Here is a 15,208-nt window from a genome sequence, read left to right as displayed (position 1 = left end):
ACCCTTACCCTAACACTAAAACTAACCTTAACCCTAACCCTAACCTTAACCCTCACCCTAACCCTCACCTTAACCCTAAACCTAAACCTAACACTAACCCTAACACCCTAAATCCTAAACCCTAAACCCCGAAAAACCCTAAACACTAATTCCAAAAGCACCCTAAACCCTAAACTATAAACACTAAATGCTAAAAAACCCTAAACCCTAAACCCTAAACACTAAACCCTTAACAAGCCAAAACCCTAAAACCATTAACACTATACCCTAAACAACCCTAAACCCTTAACCCTAAACATTATACCCTAAACCCTAAAACACTATACAACCTTAAACCCTAAACCTTAAAATATCCTAAATCATAAATCCTGAACAACCCTAAACACTAAATTCTAAACAACCCTAAAAAACCCTAAACAACTCTAAACGCTAAAACCTAAACAACCCTAACCATTAAACAATCTTAAACGCTAAATTCTGTACCCTAAACATAAACCACTTTAAAACTTAAACAATCCTAAACCCTAAACCTTAAACCATAAACCCTAAATTTGAAACCATAAATCTAAGAATAACCATAAGCCTAACCCTAACCCTAAACCAAAACCTAACACTAACCCCAACCCTAACATTAACCCCATAACCCTAACCCTAACCTTAAGCCTAACATAACCCCATAACCCTAACTCTAACCCTAACTCTAACCCTAATGCTAACCCTAACCCTAACCCTAACCCCTTAACCTTAATCCCTAAATCCTAAACCCTGAACAACCATAAATCCTAAACCCTGAACAACCCTAAATCATAAACCTTGAATAACCCTAAACACTAACCTCTAAACAACCCTAAACAACCCTAATCACTAAACCATAAACAACCCTAAACACTAAACCCTAAACAACCCTATACCTTAAACCTTGAACACTAAACCCTAAATAACCCTAAACCCTAAACCATTAACACTATACTCTAAAAAACACTAAACACTAAACCCAAAACAACCCTAAAACCTAAACCTTAAACACTAAACCTTAAACAACCCTAAACCCTAAACACTAAACCCTAAACAACCCTAAACTTTTAACCCTAAACACTATACCCTAAACAACCCTAAACCTTAAACAATCCTAAACTCTAAACCCTAAACCCTTAACCTAAACCACCCTAAATCTTAAACAATCCTAAACCCTAAACCTTAAACCCTAAACACTAAACTCTAAACCCTAAACCTAACAATAACCATAACCCTAACCCTAACCCCTAACCCTTACCCTAACCCTAACCCTAACCCTAATCCTAACCCTAATCCTAACCCTAACCCTAACCCTAACCCTAACCCTAACCCTAAACCTAACCCTAACCTTAACCCTAATCCTAACCCTAAACCTAACCCTAACCGTAAACTTAACCCTAAACCTAATCCTAACCCTAACCCTAACCCTAACCCTATCCCTAACCCTAAACCTAATCCGAACCCTAACCTTAACCCTAATCCTAACCCTAACCCTAACCCTAACCGTAACCATAACACTAAACTCTAAACCCTAAACCTAATCCACCCTAAACCTTAAACAATCCTAAACCATAAACCTTAGACCCTAAATCCTAAATCTAACAATAAACCTAAACCTAACCCTAACTCTAACCCTAACCCTAACCCTAACCCTAAACCCTCCCTGACCCTAACCCTAACCCTAACCCTAAACCTAACCCTGACCCTAATATTAACACTAACCCTATTTCTAATTCTAACCCTAACACTAATCCTAAACTTAAACCTAACCCCCTAATAATAACCCTAACGCTTTCACTAACCCTAACCCTTAAACCTAACCCTAACCCTAACCCTAACCCTAACCTAACCCTAACCCTAACCCTAACCCTAACCCTAACCCTAACCTAACCCTAACCCTAACCCTAACCCTAACACAAACCCTAACACTAACCCCCTTACTTTTACCCTAACCCTAACCCTAACCCTAAACCTGACCCTTACCATAACCCTAACCCTAACCCTAACTCCATCCCTAACTCTAACCCTAACCGTAACCATAACACTAAACTCTAAACCCTAAACCTAATCCACCCTAAACCTTAAACAATCCTAAACCATAAACCTTAAACCCTAAACCCTAAATCTAACAATAAACCTAAACCTAACCCTAAATCTAACCCTAACCCTATCCCTAACCCTAAACCTAACCCTGACCCTAACCCTAACCCTAATCCTAACACTAACCATAACCCTAACCCTAACACTAACCCTAACCTTAACCCTAACCCTAACCCTAACCCTAACCCTAACTAAAACCCTAACCATAACCCTAACCGTAACCATAATACTAAACTCTAAACCCTAAACCTAATCCACCCTTAAACTTAAACAATCCTAAACCATAAACCTTAAACCCTAAACCCTAAATCTAACAATAAACCTAAAACTAACCCTAAATCTAACCCTAACCCTAACCCTAACCCTAAACATAAACCTTACCCTAACCCTAATCCTAATCCTAACACTAATCATAACCCAAACACTAACCCTAACCCTAACCCGAAACCTAACCCTAAACCTCACACTATCCCTAATCCTAACACTAAACCCTAAACTTTAATTCTAACCCTAACTTTAACCCTACCCTTAACCCTAACCCTAACCATATTTCTAAACCTAACCCTGACCCTAATCCTAACACTAACCCTATTTCTAATTCTAACCCTAACACTAATCCTAAACTAAAACCTAACCCCCTAATAATAACCCTAACACTAAACCTAACCCTAACCCTAACCCTAACCCTAACCCTAACACTAACCCCTAACCCTAAGCCTAACCCTAACCCTAACCTTAACCCTAACCCTAACCCTAACCCTAACCCTATCCCTAACCCTAACCATTATTCTAACACTAACACTAACCTTATCCCTAACCCTAAACCTAAACGTAACCCTAACCCCAACCCTAACCTTAACCCCATAACCCTAACCCTAACCTTAAGACTAACATAACCCCATAACCTTAGCTCTAACCCTAACTCTAACCCTAATGCTAACCCTAACCCTAACCCTAACCCTAACCTTAACCCCTTAACCTTAATCCCTAAATCCTAAACCCTGAACAACCATAAATCCTAAACCCTGAACAACCCTAAATCATAAACCCTGAATAACCCTAAACACTAACCTCTAAACAACCCTAAACAACCCTAATCTCTAAACCATAAACAACCCTAAACACTAAACACTAAACAACCCTATACCCTAAACCTTAAACACTAAACCCTAAATAACCCTAAACCCAAAACCATTAACACTATACCCTAAACAACACTAAACACTAAACCCAAAACAACCCTAAAACCTAAACCTTAAACACTAAACCTTAAACAACCCTAAACCCTAAACACTAAACCCTAAACAACCCTAAACTTTTAACTTTAAACACTATACCCTAAACAACCCTAAACCTTAAACAAACCTAAACTCTAAACCCTAAACCCTTAACCTAAACCACCCTAAATCTTAAACAATCCTAAACCCTAAATCTTAAACCCTAAACACTAAACCCTAAACCCTAAACCTAACAATAACCATAACCCTAAACCTAACCCCTAACCCTTACCCTAACCCTTACCCAAACCCTAATCCTAACCCTAACCCTAACCCTAACCCTAACCCTAATCCTAACCCTAACCCTAACCCTAACCCTAACCGTAACCATAACACTAAACTCTAAACCCTAAACCTAATCCACCCTAAACCTTAAACAATCCTAACCATAAACCTTAGACCCTAAATCCTAAATCTAACAATAAACCTAAACCTAACCCTAAATCTAACCCTAACCCTAACCCTAACCCTAAACCCTCCCTGACCCTAATCCTAACACTAACAAGCCTAAACCCTAAAACCATTAACGCTATACCCTAAACAACCCTAAACCCTTAACCCTAAACATTATACCCTAAACCCTAAAACACTATACAACCTTAAACCCTAAACCTTAAAATATCCTAAATCATAAATCCTGAACAACCCTAAACACTAAATTATAAACAACCCTAAAAAACCCTAAACAACTCTAAACGCTAAAACCTAACCAAAACTAACTATTAAACAATCTTAAACGCTAAATTCTATACCCTAAACCTAAACCACCCTAAAACTTAAACAATCCTAAACCCTAAACCTTAAACCATAAACCCTAAATTTTAAACCATAAATCTAAGAATAACCATAACCCTAACAACGGCCGTAGCAGCGGCACAAACCACGGCCGTAGCAGCGGCCCTAACAACGGCCCTAGCAGCGGCCCTAAAAACGGCCCTAGCAACGGCCCTAGCAACGGCCCTAGCAACGGCCCTAGCAACGGCCCTAACAAGGGCCCTAACAACGGCCCTAGCAACGGCCTTAACAACGGCCCTAACAACGGCCCTAACAACGGCCCTAGCAACGGCCCTAACAAGGGCCCTAACAACGGCCCTAGCAACGGCCTTAACAACGGCCCTAACAACGGCCCTAACAACGGCCCTAGCAACGGCCCTAGCAACGGCCCTAGCAACGGCCCTAACAACGGCACTAGCAACGGCCCTAACAAGGGTATTGCAACGGCCCTAGCAACAGCCCTAGCAACGGACCTAACAACAGCCCTAGCAACGGCCCTAACAACGGCCCTAGCAACGGCCATAGCAACGGCTTTAACAATGGCCCTAACAACGGCCCTAACAACGGCCCTAGAAACGGCCCTAGCAACGGCCCTAACAAAAGCCCTAGCAACGGCCCTAACAAGGGCCCTAACAACGGCCCTAGCAACGGCCCTAGCAACGGCCCTAGCAACGGCCCTAACAACGGCACTAGCAACGGCCCTAACAAGGGTATTGCAACGGCCCTAGCAACAGCCCTAGCAACGGCCCTAACAACGGCACTAGCAACGGCCCTAACAAGGGCCCTTGCAACGGCCCTAACAACGGCCCTAGCAACGGCCCAAGCAACGGCCCTAGCAACGGCCCTAGCAACGGCCCTAGCAACGGCCCTAGCAACGGCCCTAGCAACGGCCCTAGCAACGGCCCTAACAACGGACCTAGCAACGGCCCTAGCAACGGCCCTAGCAAAGGCCCTAGCAACGGCCCTAGCAACGGCCCTAGCAACGGCCCTAGCAACGGCCCTAGCAACGGCCCTAGCAACGGCCCTAACAACGGCCTTAGCAACGGCCCTAACAACGGCCAAAACAACGGCCCTAGCAACGGCCCTAGCAACGGCCCTAGCAACGGCTTTAACAACGGTTCTAGCAACGGCCCTAACAACGGCCCTATCAACGGCCCTAGCAACGTCCCTATAAACGGCCTTAGCAACGCCCCTAGCAACGGCCCTAACAAGGGCCCTAACAACGGCCCTAACAACGGCCCTAGCAACGGCCCTAGCAACGGCCCTAACAAGGGCCCTAGCAACGGCCCTAGCAACGGCCCTAGTAATGGCCCTAGCAACGGCCCTAACAAGGGCCCTAGCAACGACTTTAACAACGGCCCTAGCAACGGCCCTAACAACGGCCCTAGCAACGGCCCAAGCAACGGCCCTAGAAACGGCCTTAGCAACGGCCCTAGCAACGGCCCTAACAAGGGCCCTAACAACGGCCCTAACAACGGCCCTAGCTACGGCCCTAGCAACGGCCATAAAAAGGGCCCTAGCAACGGCCCTAGCAACGGCCCTAGTAATGGCCCTAGCAACGGCCCTAACAAGGGCCCTAGCATCGGCCCTAGCAACGGCCCTAGCAACGGTACTAACAACGTCCCTAGCAACGGCCCTAGCAACGGCCCTAGCAACGGCCCTAAAAAAAGCCCAAGCAACGGCCCTAACAACAGCCCTTGCAACAGCCCTAGCAACGGCCCTAGCAACGGCCCTAGCAACGGCCCTAGCCACGTCCCTAGCAACGGCCCTAACAAGGGCCCTAGCAACGGCCCTAACAAGGGCCCTAGCAACGGCCCTAACAAGGGCCCTAGCAACGGCCCTAACAAGGGCCCTAGCAACGGCCCTAACAAGGGCCCTAGCAACGGCCCTAACAAGGGCCATAGCAACGGCCCTAGCAATGGCCCTAGCTACGGCCCTAGCAACGGCCCTAAAAAGGGCCCTAGCAACGGCCCTAGCAACGGCCCTAGCAACGGCCCTAGCAACGGCCCTAATAAGGGACCTAGCAACGGCCCTAGCAACGGCCCTAGCAACGGCCCTAACAAGGGACCTAGCAACGGCCCTAGCAACGGCCCTAGAAACGGCCCTAAAAAGGGCCCTAGCAACGGCCCTAACAAGGGCCCTAGCAACGGCCCTACCAACGGCCCTTGCAACGGCCCTACCAACGGCCCTAGCAACGGCCCTAACAACGGCCCTAGGAACGGCACTAACAACGGCCCTAGCAACGGCCCTAGCAATGGCCCTAGCAACGGCCCTAACAACGGCCCTAACCACGGCCCTAGCAACGGCCCTAGCAACGGCCCTAGCAACGGCCCTAGCAACGGCCCTAGCAACGGCCCTAAAAACGGCCCTAGAAACTGCCCTAACCACGGCCCTAGCAACTGCCCTAGCAACGGCCCTAACAACGGCCCTAGCAACGGCCCTAGCAACGGCCCTAACAGCGGCCCAAACAACGGCCCTAGCAACGGCCCTAGCAACGGCCCTAGCAACGGCTTTAACAACGGCCCTAGCAACGGCCCTAACAACGGCCCTAGCAACGGCCCTAGCAATGGCGCTAGAAACAGCCATAGCAACGGCCCTAGCAACGGCCCTAACAAGGGCCCTAGCAACGGCCCTCACAAGGGCCCTAGCAACAGCCCTAACAAGGGCCCTAGCAACGGCCCTAGCAACGGCCCTAACAAGGGCCCTAGCAACGGCCCTAGCAACGGCCCTAACAACGGCCCTAACAAGGGCCCTAGCAACGGCCCTAAAAACGGCCCTTCAAACGGCCCTAGGAACAACCCTAGCAACGGCCCTAGCAACGGCCCTAACAACGGCCCTAGCCACGGCCCTAACAAGAGCCCTAGCAGCGGCCCTAACAAGGGCCCTAGCAACGGCCCTAACAAGGGCCCTAGCAACGGCCCTAACAAGGGCCCTAACAACGGTCCTAGCAACGGCCCTAGCAACGGCCCTAGCTACGGCCCTAACAAGGGCCCTAGCAACGGCCCTAGCAACGGCCCTAACAACGGCCCTAGCAACGGTCCTAGCAACGGCCCTAACAAGGGCCCTAGCAACGGCCCTAACAAGGGCCCTAGCAACGGCCCTAACAAGGGCCCTACCAACGGCCCTAACAAGGGCCCTAGCAACGGCCCTAACAAGGGCCCTAGCAACGGCCCTAGCAACGGCCCTAGCTACGGCCCTATAACGGCCCTAACAAGGGCCCTAGCAACGGCCCTAGCAACGGCCCTAGCAACGGCCCTAGCAACGGCACTAACAAGGGCCCTAGAAACGGCCCTAGCAACGGCCCTAGCAACGGCCCTAGCAACGGCCCTAGCAAGGGCCCTAGCAACGGCCCTAACAACGGCCCCAGCAACGGCCCTAACCACGGCCCTAGCAACGGCCCTAGCAACGGCCCTAGCAACGGCCCTAACAAGGGCCCTAGCAACGGCCCTAGCAACGGCCCTAGCAACGGCCCTAACAAGGGCCCTAGCAACGGCCCTAGCAAGGGCCCTAGCAACGGCCCTAGCAACGGCCCTAGCAACGGCCCTAGCAACGGCCCTAGCAACGGCCCTAGCAACGGCCCTAGCCACGTCCCTAGCAACGGCCCTAACAAGGGCCCTAGCAACGGCCCTAACAAGGGCCCTAGCAACGGCCCTAACAAGGGCCCTAGCAACGGCCCTAACAAGGGCCCTAGCAACGGCCCTAACAAGGGCCCTAGCAACGGCCCTAACAAGGGCCATAGCAACGGCCCTAGCAATGGCCCTAGCTACGGCCCTAGCAACGGCCCTAAAAAGGGCCCTAGCAACGGCCCTAGCAACGGCCCTAGCAACGGCCCTAGCAACGGCCCTAATAAGGGCCCTAGCAACGGCCCTAGCAACGGCCCTAGCAACGGCCCTAGCAACGGCCCTAACAAGGGACCTAGCAACGGCCCTAGCAACGGCCCTAGAAACGGCCCTAAAAAGGGCCCTAGCAACGGCCCTAACAAGGGCCCTAGCAACGGCCCTAACAACGGCCCTTGCAACGGCCCTACCAACGGCCCTAGCAACGGCCCTAACAACGGCCCTAGGAACGGCCCTAACAACGGCCCTAGCAACGGCCCTAGCAATGGCCCTAGCAACGGCCCTAACAACGGCCCTAACCACGGCCCTAGCAACGGCCCTAGCAACGGCCCTAGCAACGGCCCTAGCAACGGCCCTAGCAACGGCCCTAAAAACGGCCCTAGCAACTGCCCTAACCACGGCCCTAGCAACTGCCCTAGCAACGGCCCTAACAACGGCCCTAGCAACGGCCCTAGCAACGGCCCTAACAGCGGCCCAAACAACGGCCCTAGCAGCGGCCCTAGCAACGGCCCTAGCAACGGCTTTAACAACGGCCCTAGCAACGGCCCTAACAACGGCCCTAGCAACGGCCCTAGCAATGGCGCTAGAAACAGCCATAGCAACGGCCCTAGCAACGGCCCTAACAAGGGCCCTAGCAACGGCCCTCACAAGGGCCCTAGCAACAGCCCTAACAAGGGCCCTAGCAACGGCCCTAGCAACGGCCCTAACAAGGGCCCTAGCAACGGCCCTAGCAACGGCCCTAACAACGGCCCTAACAAGGGCCCTAGCAACGGCCCTAAAAACGGCCCTTCAAACGGTCCTAGCAACGGCCCTAGCTACGGCCCTAACAAGGGCCCTAGCAACGGCCCTAGCAACGGCCCTAACAACGGCCCTAGCTACGGTCCTAGCAACGGCCCTAACAAGGGCCCTAGCAACGGCCCTAACAAGGGCCCTAGCAACGGCCCTAGCTACGGCCCTATAACGGCCCTAACAAGGGCCCTAGCAACGGCCCTAGCAACGGCCCTAGCAACGGCCCTAGCAACGGCCCTAACAAGGGCCCTAGCAACGGCCCTAGCAACGGCCCTAGCAACTGCCCTAACCACGGCCCTAGCAACGGCCCAAGCAACGGCCCTAGCAACGGCCCTAACAACGGCCCTAGCAACGGCCCTAGCAACGGCCCTAACAGCGGCCCAAACAATGGCCCTAGCAACGGCCCTAGCAACGGCCCTAGCAACGGCCCTAACAGCGGCCCAAACAACGGCCCTAGCAACGGCCCTAGCAACGGCCCTAGCAATGGCTTTAACAACGGCCCTAGCAACGGCCCTAACAACGGCCCTAGCAACGTCCCTAGCAATGGCGCTAGAAACGGCCATAGCAACGGCCCTAGCAACGGCCCTAACAAGGGCCCTAGCAACGGCCCTCACAAGGGCCCTAGCAACAGCCCTAACGAGGGCCCTAGAAACGGCCCTAGCAACGGCCCTAACAAGGGCCCTAGCAACGGCCCTAGCAACGGCCCTAACAACGGCCCTAGCAACGGCCCTAGCAACGGCCCTAACAAAGGCCCTAGCAACGGCCCTAACAAGGGCCCTAGCAACGGCCCTAACAACGGCCCTTCAAACGGCCCTAGGAACAACCCTAGCAACGGCCCTAGCAACGGCCCTAACAACGGCCCTAGCAACGGCCCTAACAAGGGCCCTAGCAACGGCCCTAACAAGGGCCCTAGCAACGGCCCTAGCAACGGCCCTAACAACGGCCCTAGCAACGGTCCTAGCAACGGCCCTAACAAGTGCCCTAGCAACGGCCCTAACAAGGGCCCTAGCAACGGCCCTAGCAACGGCCCTAGCTACGGCCCTATAACGGCCCTAACAAGGGCCCTAGCAACGGCCCTAGCAACGGCCCTAGCAACGGCCCTAGCAACAACACTAACAAGGGCCCTAGCAACGGCCCTAGCAACGGCCCTAACAAGGGCCCTAGAAACGGCCCTAGCAACGGCCCTAACAACGGCCCTAGCAACGGCCCTAACAAGGGCCCTAGCAACGGCCCTAGCAACGGCCCTAGCAACGGCCCTAACAACGGCCCTAGCAACGGCCCTAACAAGGGCCCTAGCAACGGCCCTAGCAACGGCCCTAGCAACGGCCCTAGCAACGACACTAACAAGGGCCCTAGCAACGGCCCTAGCAACGGCCCTAGCAACTGCCCTAACCACGGCCCTAGCAACGGCCCAAGCAACGGCCCTAGCAACGGCCCTAACAACGGCCCTAGCAACGGCCCTAGCAACGGCCCTAACAACGGCCCTAGCAAGGGCCCTAGCAACGGCCCTAACAGCGGCCCAAACAACGGCCCTAGCAACGGCCCTAGCAACGGCCCTAGCAATGGCTTTAACAACGGCCCTAGCAACGGCCCTAACAACGGCCCTAGCAACGTCCCTAGCAATGGCGCTAGAAACGGCCATAGCAACGGCCCTAGCAACGGCCCTAACAAGGGCCCTAGCAACGGCCCTCACAAGGGCCCTAGCAACAGCCCTAACGAGGGCTCTAGAAACGGCCCTAGCAACGGCCCTAACAAGGGCCCTAGCAACGGCCCTAGCAACGGCCCTAACAACGGCCCTAGCAACGGCCCTAGCAACGGCCCTAACAACGGCCCTAACAACGGCCTTGGAAACGGCCCTAGGAACAACCCTAGCAACGGCCCTAGCAACGGCCCTAGCAACGGCCCTAACAACGGCCCTAGCAACGGCCCTAACAAGGGCCCTAGCAACGGCCCTAACAAGGGCCCTAGCAACGGCCCTAACAAGGGCCCTAGCAACGGCCCTAACAAGGGCCCTAGCAACGGCCCTAACAAGGGCCCTAGCAACGGCCCTAGCAACGGCCCTAGCAACGGCCCTAGCAACGGTCCTAGCAACGGCCCTAACAAGTGCCCTAGCAACGGCCCTAACAAGGGCCCTAGCAACGGCCCTAGCAACGGCCCTAGCTACGGCCCTATAACGGCCCTAACAAGGGCCCTAGCAACGGCCCTAGCAACGGCCCTAGCAAGGGCCCTAGCAACGGCCCTAACAAGGGCCCTAGCAACGGCCCTAACAAGGGCCCTAGCAACGGCCCTAGCAACGGCCCTAGCAACGGCCCTAGCAACGGCCCTAGCAACGGCCCTAACAAGGGCCCTAGCAACGGCCCTAACAAGGGCCCTAGCAACGGCCCTAACAAGGGCCCTAGCAACGGCCCTAACAAGGGCCCTAGCAACGGCCCTAACAAGGGCCCTAGCAACGGCCCTAGCAACGGCCCTAGCTACGGCCCTAGCAACGGCCCTAACAAGGGCCCTAGCAACGGCCCTAGCAACGGCCCTAGCAACGGCCCTAGCAACGGCCCTAACAAGGGCCCTAGCAACGGCCCTAGCAACGGCCCTAGCAACGGCCCTAGCAACGGCCCTAACAAGGGTCCTAGCAATGGCCCAAGCAACGGCCCTAGTAACGGCCCTAAAAAGGGCCCTAGCAACGGCCCTAACAAGGGCCCTAGCAACAGCCCTAACAAGGGCCCTAGCAACGGCCCTAGCAACGGCCCTAGCTACGGCCCTATAACTGCCCTAACAAGGGCCCTAGCAACGGCCCAAGCAACAGCCCTAACAAGGGCCCTAGAAACGGCCCTAGCAACGGCCCTAGAAACGGCCCTAGCAACGGCCCTAACAAGGGCCCTATCAACGGCCCTAACAAGGGCCCTAGCAACGGCCCTAGCAACGGCCCTAGCAACGGCCCTAGCAAAGGCCCTAACAAGTGCCCTAGCAACGGCCCTAGCAACGGCCCTAGCTACGGTCCTAGCAACGGCCCTAACAAGTGCCCTAGCAACGGCCCTAGCAACGGCCCTAACAAGGGCCCTAGAAACGGCCCTAGCAACGACCCTAACAACGGCCCTAGCAACGGCCCTAGCAACGGCCCTAACAACGGCCCTTGAAACGGCCCTAGGAACAACCCTAGCAACGGCCCTAGCAACGGACCTAGCAACGGCCCTAACAAGGGCCCTAGCAACGGCCCTAACAAGGGCCCTAGCAACGGCCCTAACAAGGGCCCTAGCAACGGCCCTAGCAACGGCCCTAGCAACGGACTTAGCAACGGCCCTAACAAGGACCCTAGCAACGGCCCTAACAAGGGCCATAGCAACGGCCCTAACAAGGGCCTTTGAAACGGCCCTAGGAACAACCCTAGCAACGGCCCTAGCAACGGCCCTAGCAACGGCCCTAGAAACGGCCCTAGCAACGGCCCTAACAAGGGCCCTAGCAACGGCCCAAACAAGGGCCCTAGCAGCGGCCCTAACAAGGGCCCTAGCAACGGCCCTAGCAGCGGCCCTAGCAACGGCCCTAGCAACGGCCCTAGCAACGGCCCTAACAAGGGCCCTAGCAACGGCCCTAACAAGGGCCCTAGCAACGGCCCTAACAAGGGCCCTATCAACAGCCCTAACAAGGGCCCTAGCAACGGCCCTAGCAACGGCCCTAGCAACGGCCCTAGCAACGGCCCTAACAAAGGCCCTAGCAACGGCCCTAGCAACTGCCCTAACAAGGGCCCTAGCAACGGCCCTAGCAACGGCCCTAGCAACGGCCCTAGCAACGGCCCTAACAAGGGCCCTAGCAACGGCCCTAGCAACGGCCCTAGCTACGGCCCTATAACGGCCCTAACAAGGGCCCTAGCAACGGCCCTAGCAACGGCCCTAGCAACGGCCCTAGCAACGGCCCTAACAAGGGCCCTAGAAACGGCCATAGCAACGGCCCTAGCAACGGCCCTAACAAGGGCCCTAGCAACGGCCCTCACAAGGGCCCTAGCAACAGCCCTAACAAGGGCCCTAGCAACGGCCCTAGCAACGGCCCTAACAAGGGCCCTAGCAATGGCCCTAGCAACGGCCCTAACAACGGCCCTAGCAACGGCCCTAGAAACGGCCCTAACAACGGCCCTAGCAACGGCCCTAACAAGGGCCCTTCAAACGGCCCTAGCAACGGCCCTAGAAACGGCCCTAGCAACGGCCCTAACAAAGGCCCTAGCAACGGCCCTAAAAATGGCCCTAGCAACTGCCCTAACCACGGCCCTAGCAACGGCCCTAGCAACGGCTCTAACAACGGCCCTAGCAACGGCCCTAGCAACGGCCCTAACAGCTGCCCAAACAACTGCCCTAGCAACGGCCCTAGCAACGGCCCTAGCAATGGTTTTAACAACGGCCCTAGCAACGGCCCTAACAACGGCACTAGCAACGGCCCTAGCAATGGCGCTAGAAACGGCCATAGCAACGGCCCTAGCAACGGCACTAACAAGGGCCCTAGCAACGGCCCTCACAAGGTCCCTAGCAACAGCCCTAACGAGGGCCCTAGCAACGGCCCTAGCAACGGCCCTAACAAGGGCCCTAGCAACGGCCCTAGCAACGGCCCTAGCAACGGCCCTAGCAAAGGCCCTAACAAGTGCCCTAGCAACGGCCCTAGCAACGGCCCTAGCTACGGTCCTAGCAACGGCCCTAACAAGGGCCCTAGCAACGGCCCTAGCAACGGCCCTAACAAGGGCCCTAGAAACGGCCCTAGCAACGACCCTAACAACGGCCCTAGCAACGGCCCTAGCAACGGCCGTAACAACGGCCCTTGAAACGGCCCTAGGAACAACCCTAGCAACGGCCCTAGCAACGGACCTAGCAACGGCCCTAACAAGGGCCCTAGCAACGGCCCTAACAAGGGCCCTAGCAACGGCCCTAACAAGGGCCCTAGCAACGGCCCTAGCAACGGCCCTAGCAACGGACTTAGCAACGGCCCTAACAAGGGCCCTAGCAACGGCCCTAACAAGGGCCCTAGCAACGGCCCTAACAAGGGCCTTTGAAACGGCCCTAGGAACAACCCTAGCAACGGCCCTAGCAACGGCCCTAGCAACGGCCCTAGAAACGGCCGTAGCAACGGCCCTAACAAGGGCCCTAGCAACGGCCCTAACAAGGGCCCTAGCAGCGGCCCTAACAAGGGCCCTAGCAACGGCCCTAGCAACGGCCCTAGCAACGGCCCTAGCAACGGCCCTAGCAACGTCCCTAACAAGGGCCCTAGCAACGGCCCTAACACGGGCCCTAGCAACGGCCCTAACAAGGGCCCTAGCAACGGCCCTAACAAGGGCCCTATCAACGGCCCTAACAAGGGCCCTAACAAGGGCCCTAGCAACGGCCCTAACAAGGGCCCTAGCAACGGCCCTAACAAGGGCCCTAGCAACGGCCCTAACAAGGGCCCTAGCAACGGCCCTAGCAACGGCCCTAGCAACAGCCCTAGCTACGGCCCTATAACGGCCCTAACAAGGGCCCTAGCAACGGCCCTAGCAACGGACCTAGCAACGGCCCTAGCAACGGAACTAACAAGGGCCCTAGCAACAGCCCTAGCAACGGCCCTAACAAGGGCCCTAGAAACGGCCCTAGCAACGGCCCTAACAACGGCCCTAGCAACGGCCCTAGCAACGGCCCTAACAACGGCTCTAGCAACGGCCCTAACAAGGGCCCTAGCAACGGCCCTAACAACGGCCTTTGAAACGGCCCTAGGAACAACCCTAGCAACGGCCCTAGCAACGGCCTTAGCAACGGCCCTAACAAGGGCCCTAGCAACGGCCCTAACAAGGGCCCTAGCAACGGCCCTAACAAGGGCCCTAGCAACGGCCCTAGCAACGGCCCTAGCTACGGCCCTGGCAACGGCCCTAGCAACGGCCCTAACAAGGGCCCTAGCAACGGCCCTAACAAGGGCCCTAGCAACAGCCCTAGCAACGGCCCTAAATACGGCCCTAGCAACGGCCCTAACAAGGGTCCTAGCAACGGCCCTAGCAATGGCCCTAGCAACGGCCCTTGCAACGGCCCTAACAAGGGCCCTAGCAACGGCCCTAGCAACGGCCCTAGCAACGGCCCTAGCAACGGCCCTAACAAGGGCCCTAGCAACGGCCCTAGCAACGGCCCTAGCAACGGCCCTAAAAAGGGCCCTAGCATCGGCCCTAACAAGGGCCCTAGCAACGGCCCTAACAAGAGCCCTAGCAACGGCCCTAGCAACGGCCCTAGCTACGGCCCTATAACGGCCCTAACAAGGGCCCTAGCAACGGCCCTAGCAACGGCCCTAGCAACGGCCCTAACAAGGGCCCTAGCAACGGCCCTAGCAACGGCCATAACAAGGGCCCTAGAAACGGCCCTAGCAACGGCCCTAACAACGGCCCTAGCAACGGCCCTAACAAGGGCCCTAGCAACGGCCCTAACA

This window comes from Micromys minutus, assembly GCF_963924665.1.
Source record: "Micromys minutus genome assembly, chromosome: 31".
In the NCBI taxonomy this organism is placed as follows: domain Eukaryota; kingdom Metazoa; phylum Chordata; class Mammalia; order Rodentia; family Muridae; genus Micromys; species Micromys minutus.
The sequence above is the reverse complement of the archived record's forward strand: the minus strand, read 5'-3'. Positions refer to the sequence as shown.